This window comes from Anomalospiza imberbis, chromosome 1 (genome assembly GCF_031753505.1).
Source record: "Anomalospiza imberbis isolate Cuckoo-Finch-1a 21T00152 chromosome 1, ASM3175350v1, whole genome shotgun sequence".
Classification (NCBI taxonomy): Eukaryota; Metazoa; Chordata; class Aves; order Passeriformes; family Viduidae; genus Anomalospiza; species Anomalospiza imberbis.
Genome location: NC_089681.1, coordinates 29,343,512 through 29,351,476, shown reverse-complemented (window position 1 = coordinate 29,351,476; position 7,965 = coordinate 29,343,512).

Genomic DNA, 7,965 nt, shown 5'->3' with positions numbered 1-7,965 from the left:
AAATTATGCATTTTTAAAAAGTGTTTAAAGTCATATTTTGATTGCAGATTAGGAAAGGATTACACTTCAATTTTAAAAACAACAAAAGTTTCATCATACATTACTGGATATAAATTTATGTTCATTAACAACCTTCCATCAAGCTCCATATTTTGGTACTCACTGCAATGCTGACTGATGAACACAGCTTATTACAAACCTCGTTTAATTTTTGCACACAGAACAACTTCTAATTAAAAATATCTCAGCTGTACAGAGAACACATGATATGCTTGAATGTATATATCTGTATATATATTGCCCTCATAATAATGAATAATGTAAACTAATGAATATTGTGAACTAAGCACATTTTTAAAAGAGATGCAAATAACAATTAACCAAATACATATAGTACTAAACCAATAAAATACCATGCAGAAAACTACCTTGTCTCTCACAATTACACTTTTCAAGAAGGATCATGTAGATCTCAAAAGAAAAAAAAAAAATCACAGAAATAGGATTTGGGTGCTGTGCCTAATATTCAACATGTTTTCCTGAACTGTACTTTTAGTATCAAAACTTCTTTGTTGCCTAGAAATCTCCATTGTTAAAACTATTTGCAGCTTTTTCTCTATTTGAAGATGGGATGGATGCTTCTTAACCTTATCACTGACATGCAGTACACAAACTGTCCTTCTACTCATGAAAGAGCATAATTATTGAGAATACTTTGTAAATGTATTTAACCTACCAGTGCCTTACTACATGCTACTAACTCAAGTGTAGCAGTACTGTTCACAAAACAAATGTCAATTTTTTCAATTAACAGACTCATCTCATATGTCTTACAACAAATAGCATGCTATCCGAGTAAATGCAAATTAAGGTGTTTTTTTTAGTCAATTATGGCTATCCCTGCCCATTATCAGAAAAGTCAAAGGTTTACACTATTGTGTTTGAGTCTGGGTGTTTTGGTATTATAAACAGTGACACACATGACTAAAATTTAAAGACATACTTTTTTTTTCTCTGTGACTTTATGTAACTGAGCATGTGCTTAGGATGAATAGCATGAAACATTAGAGGACATCTGGGGAGAGGAAGGTCAGCCCAGCTGTATCACAAAAATTAATCATCTGCTACTTCTAGACCCTTTTTTGAAACTTTTTCATCAATCAGCTGCCCATTTAAAACCAGAAAGTCATACTGCTAACACATTATAATGCTACCCAAACCACCAAGGCTTACCCAACAAGTCTTATAAATGTACAATCTGCTGCACTGGTTGACTCAATACCAGCTTCTTTGTGTTTGTAGTAAAAGGAAGGTTTTCCATTTATCTTCACATTTTGACTGGATACACAGCAAAGAAACTGCAAAACAAGACTTTCATAAAGAATTTCAAATGCAGCTTTGAAAACATGCTGTTGACTAGCCAGGTGGATCATTTACTAAACAACGCTGAGCTAAGATTTTATTTCACAACACAAAATAGCACAGAATTTGGTCACAATAAAGCAGCTTGTTTTTCTTGAAATTAAATAACTTCTGAATTTAAAACATGAAGTATTTATCCATATATTTCTTTCAAGGGTAACTTTATAGCAAAAAAAATAGAACATTAGCATGTAAATCACAGAAAGTGGGTGAACCTACTGCAATGGATTATGTCAAAAAGAAAATCTAACCAGATGAGCACACACAGTCCTGAGAACAGCCCGTGGTGTTTTGAGCCCAGTATCTGCCTTTCTCCATTTATCACTACCCTGCTCTTCCAGAGCACTTCTTTTTTTTTCCAGGTTTCTGGGGGACAGAATGGTGTTTCAGTAGTCATAATAGGAGAATAACTGGGCTCTCCCACAGCAGCAGGGGATGTAAATATCCTGTTGATAATAGTAACCACTAGAAAGGATTTCAGTTCCTATTTAACTGTCACATTATGGTTACATGCACCTTCTTCCAGATATCTCACATGCAGTCAATCAAGCCTACACAGCTGTCATGCACTTCCTTTTCTCCATGATACTGGCAGTCCCAAGACAGTTTAATTTTGGGGATTTCACTCTGACAGCCAGTCATCAAGGGCATATCACCTACCACTCACGGACCTCCAGCAATGCCAAAGCAAACTTCCTCAAGTCAACCAAGGACTAAGGGCCCAGGGCCTTCCCGCATGAATCTGTGTCCCCGAATACACAGCTGTGATAGGCAGCAGTGACAGTGTCACTGTACTATAATTAAGTCCTCCAAAGGGCAGCATGCATCATTCCTCCGTTGTCCAACACTAGAAGTCCTGTCTACTCCATTTCGGAGAGTGTTGCTCCAACACCATGTGAGTTTTACAAAATCCTGTCAGGCAAGCACTCCTGTCACATGCAAAGCAGGTCATCTGACAGACCCAGCTGGGACAAACCCAAGTCAGAACAGACAAGTTTTGGTGCCTCAGCCAGAGCATTCACAAGACAGAACTTCTTCTGCACAGAGGTCAAAAGAAGGACAAACAGGTTCATTCCTACTTTAATACAAACCAGCATTTCAAGCAGATCCAGCTGAGAGGATGCTGAGAAGGTTGTGACACAGTCCTTATTTAGCACGAACCTGAAAGCACCAGGACGTGTTCACAGCACAGCACGAGCACACGTAACCCAAGTTTCTCAAACACAGAATTACAATCTGGCAAAGCAAATCAAGAGAAACTTCCAGGTAAAGACTACTCAGTCCTGATCCCACAAACCCCACAACTGGCAAGTCCCCCTCTCAGTTAGTCAGCAGTTTCCAGCACCTGAATGCTGCCCAGAAGATAATCCACCTAAAACAATGACCTCTGCGCTTGGCATATAGGTTTTATAAAATGCTGTTACATTTGTAATCAAAGAAAGAATGTTATTTACTAGGACTAGCAAACCACTCCAGTCACACAAAGATTACGGGTATACTAAGAAATATTACACTATGAAAATCACACGTGAAAATTGCACTAAATATTAATCAGCATTTTTGCTCTCAAATAACTGGAATTTCAGGAAAATCACCTCCTAAATGCTAATTTAGGTGGGAAGACAGATTGAGAGAAATATTTCCCATCAATTATTAGATGAAAATATTTTTTTTTTTACTATTTGATTTCAAAACATCCTATGTCACATATTTTTTAACCTGAGGATGCCCAGATACTGCACAAGCAAGACAACTACACGTTCTTTATAAAGATACCCATGTAGCTTTCCGAAATGTAGTACATTCCTTTTAAATTGTCACTTTGTGTTTTAGTTTTTAATTCTCCCCTAAAACATAAACAGATGAAACAGCTCTTTGTAGGACCTATGAAAATATTTTTTCATTTTCTTTCTTAATAAATATGGATATTTTTTAAATAGTGACATTTAAATACACAGACACCTCCCTCAAATTTACTAATCCTTTCAGCAAAGAACCCATGGCTAAGTTAATTTAAAAACATGTATGTGCCTGGAGGAATAATTTCTAAACACTCTCGTTCAGAAATGAGATATTATAATGTACTGAAACCAATCCAATCCCTTCTATCTGAACTTTACACAAAATCAATAACGTTTCTTCTTAACAGATGCTTTCCCTTCAACCACGGTACTCAAGGAATTAAATAGGAAATCCCTCAAACGTGCTGCTTTTGCTGCATCTGGAAACAAGCAGTGCCCTCTGCTGTGCCGAGCGGGGATGTTCACCCAGCCCCGGCGCAGCATCCCTGCCCGGCTGGGCCCAGCAGCCCGGCCGAGCAAGGTGCTGCAGAGCCTTCCTTCCTTCCGAGCAAGGGCAACTTTCAGCTCGTGTAACCAGTCCCTGACACGCACCTGATGGTTGTACTCTGCTACTCTCACATGAAAACGTCCCAAACGAGCAGCTTCATCACCCTGCGACACATAGAGCGAAATAGCAACGAAGTTCACTTTATGACAGTCAATTTCTACCTAAAAGAACACTTGACAAACTTCACCACTCACATTTGAAACATTTTTAGACTACTTAGTTCACAGTGAAGAAAAAAATGTCCATTTATTCTTAAATTAGTGACATTATTCTTCAAACTTTGGTAACTGAGCTAACAACACAGCTCAAAAAACATTTCTCTACCTGTATCAAAAACCATTCTCATCCTTCCTAAAGACAAGGTTTCCCATTTTACTAGGCAAGCAGCTTTAAACCATTAATGAAGGTAACACTTAAAGTATTTGGTCCTTCTGAAAGATTTCGTTAAGCAATTCCATAGAGAAAAAAAAAGAACTTTAAAACTGTCTTTTTTCTTTGTTGTTTATAATGCAACACTTAAATATAAAAGTGCAGAAGACAAATGCAGCAAAAAGTGAGTTGCCTGCTGTAGGCAAACGTTACGGGCTTACCAAGTTGCTACCTTTTCAACAATTTTAATCAACATTTAGGTGCCTTGTCTGTAAGTTTCACTATTAACAAAACAGTAACAACAGAACTGTAAACTCAAGGTGAAAGCTAGAACAGAAACCTGAACCCCTATAAAATTACCAGCACAGCAGAGACACCACCAGGCAGTTCTGAGGTAAGGTCAGCAGCACACATTGCTGGGAAAAAAAAAACTTAAAGAGCTAAATAGAAAAATATCATCCTCGTGCTTTTTGAATCATCTGAAGACAAACACATGTCAACATGACCATTTATCAAGTTTATCTATATTCGCCTAAACTAAGCCACTGCCACCCAAATATCAGCCAGGTGATCTAGCTTCAAAACTGAAGGAACAGCTGACATAGGAAACCCGTACAGCAATTGTTATCAAGCCTCTTCCCAAAAGAAAGAGAAATACAAAGAATTCAAGCACCAGCTCTGGCTCTTACAGGATGAAGCACAGCAAAGGACAGGCAGCACTTGTCAGCTAAGATAAGAAACACAAGTTTTCCTCCAACTGTAGCTCAGGTAAGGGATGAGCAAGATCACATTCCTCCTTCTTCAAAGAACAGATCCTGCAGTTGCTGGGACCCCAGGAATGCACTGCAGGTAGAGCCACCACAGCCTCTCCGGAGGGAAGTGTGTGCTTCTCTTAGAAGGATCTTATCAAAATATCTTCTAAACATTTGAGTTTACCATCAGCATTCAGTGCCTCCACCATAAGTATTACCCAGCTTTACCAAAGTAGCATCAGGGTTGCTCACATCTATGGAAAGTTTATTTACCAAATAACATACTTTCTAGCAATCAAACACCAGCTAGAAGTGGTGATAATGGGATTTCAAGAAAACTACACAAAATGAACAGATTACACTGCAGTCAGATCCCTTTCATTTCCCTCTCGTTTCATGCCACCTTCCACTGCTAACTCATTCTCACCAAAACCCACTCCCTCTTCAGTAAACTACTCAAAGAGCAATCAGTGGATAAACATTAATCACACTCAGACTCACTGAGCACTACCTGGGCTGAGAACAGCATGAAAGTAGACTCATTATAATCTTCACCTCATTATTATGCTTTCAACATCATTAGGCACTGCAAAGCAAGCTACTTTCCTTCCTCTGGTTCAAGTGAAAAAGTAGCTCAGCAAAGTGTACAGAAATTCAGAGTTGTGGTCCAGATATTCATTTTAAAACCCTAGTTTGATTTCTAGTAATGCATTATTTGTATTTGTGTGTGAAATTCACATGCTGTGAATAAAATTTAACATTTGAGTTAGTTAAGAAGCTTTAAAGGCTTGATAACAATTCATTTACAGATAGAAAGAGATTACATAGGTAAAAAATGTTTCCAGCTATTCACTCCAACAGAAAAACAAAAAGGGAAAAAATTTAAATCCCCAAATCCCCAAAGTAGCATTCAGTATCTGCTACAGCTACATCACATGATTCTGTTCCTAAACTCTTCTGTGGACGTCTACTTGGACACCACCTGAGCCCTAGAAGTCTACTTGGACGTCTACTTGGACACCACCTGAGCCCCTGGGTTAGGCAAACCTTTGACCTTTGCACAGCCAGCCTTGCTAGTGTGGATTTTAAATGGAAAACAGAATGTTATAAATTGTGCGGTAACTTGGGATATCAGTTGTTGGATTCAGTGACAGGCATTTCCAGTTCTACACTGCAGTAACAAATAAGTCCTTGTCATAATAATTCACACCCTGAATCTCCATATCCTACCAAGCACATTTCAAGTAATCTCAGACACAGGTGTAGTCAAATAGAACTGAAAAAAGTTACAAAAAGATGACTGTCAAGGATAAACACCAGCATGGATCACTTCCACCTGAGGAATAAGCAGAGGTCAAGGGTTTTCAGTTTGGAAGAGATATTCTGGAATATGTCAGGACACATACAGAGCTTTTTCCTGTTTACCTACCTGTCTGCTAACAGGCACTGTCACAATCTGTGGGAAAAATCAGCATGACAAAACTCAATGCATTGCTAGAGAAAGTGATGGATATTCACAAAATCTCTATGTTTATTTTACCACTCCCTCTTTCCCAAGTTCCATCCACTCACATTCCCATACCCCTGGATTCCCAACAAGCATCTGGGGAAAACCCATTTGGGTACAACACCGAGGATGAAGGTTGCCAGCTATCAAGGCCTCACCACACCTCTGACATTATTCCTGTTTGGCAATGATGAACTAGATTTTGCACAAATCTTTTACAGCCTTCAGGATTCAACAGCTGTTGACAGTGTGGTCCTTTGCTCCAGAATTCTACTTCCTGCAGCCTCAGTAAACAGCAGACTGCTGCTCATTGTCACTCCATGACTGATTCTTGGTGGAGTAACAGGAAAACAAATGGCACATAAGATATGGGATACAATCCTGTAACCCTCCTTGTGCACTTCAGGAGCAGGGTCTGCTCCTGATGAATCATTCATGCTGCAGCTTACCAGACTGCAGGCCTTGCCAAGCACACCATCCTAATTTTACAGCCAAGAACAGCTTCCCAGAGAACTGTGGGTTTTCACAATAATATGCAGCACCCTTTCGACCATTGCCCTGATAATTCTTAGGCTGGCTTCACACACATACAATTCTACCGGTGTTTCATTCATAAAATAATTCATAAAATTTCCACTAAAAGTCTCTGGAATACTGGCTTAACAGGTCTTTGATCTAACCCAATAAAATCATTAAGAGATTTTCCACATCCTCCCTGCCAGCCTGTAAAAAGCCAGAACACTGCTGCCCATGCAGCAGTACCTTGCATTCTACACTACCAAAACTGCTTGCATGCTTTCTACATTACATTTTTGTAGGAGCATCTTAAGAAGAAATATGAGCTGTCCACGTTTCTGCAGGCTATTTATTAGGGCGAAGTGGTGAGAAGAGAGAATCAGAGTTGTTAAGCTTGGAAAGGACCTCTGGACATAATCAAGGCCAACCCTCCTGCCAAGGCAGGGTCACCTGGAGCACGTCACACTGGAATGTGTGGGTTTCTGGGTTTTGAGTGTCTCCAGACAGGGAGACTCCACAACCTTCCCGGGCAGCCCGTTCCAGTGGTCTGCCACCCTCAGTGCAAAAAAGTTCTTCCTCGTGTTGAGGTGAAACTTCCTGTACTTCAGTTTATGGCCATCGCTCCCCATCCTGTCGCTCTGGCATCATCCTGCCGGCACCTGCCTTTGAGGTATTTGTATTGATAAGATCCCCTCTCAGTCTTCTCTTCTCCAGACTGAACAGGCCCAGCTCCCGCAGCCTCCCCTCGTAAGAGAGATGCTCCAGACCTCTCCTCATCTTTCTAGCCTTCCGCTGGTCCCTCTCCAGCAGCTCCTCGTCTCTCTTGTGCTGACGAGACCAGAACTGGACACAGCAGTCCAGATGTGGCCGCATTAGGGCCGAGGACGCTGCCCTGGCTCGATCCCCTCGCGCCCTCACCTGCCGGGCACCGGAGCCCGCGGTGCCGCTGCCCGGGCGCTGCTCCGTTCGCTGCAGGGGAGTCTCGGCGGCTCCCGGCACGGCCCCGCTGGCCCTGCGGACCGCGGGCAGCAGCACCCGCCATGGCCGGGC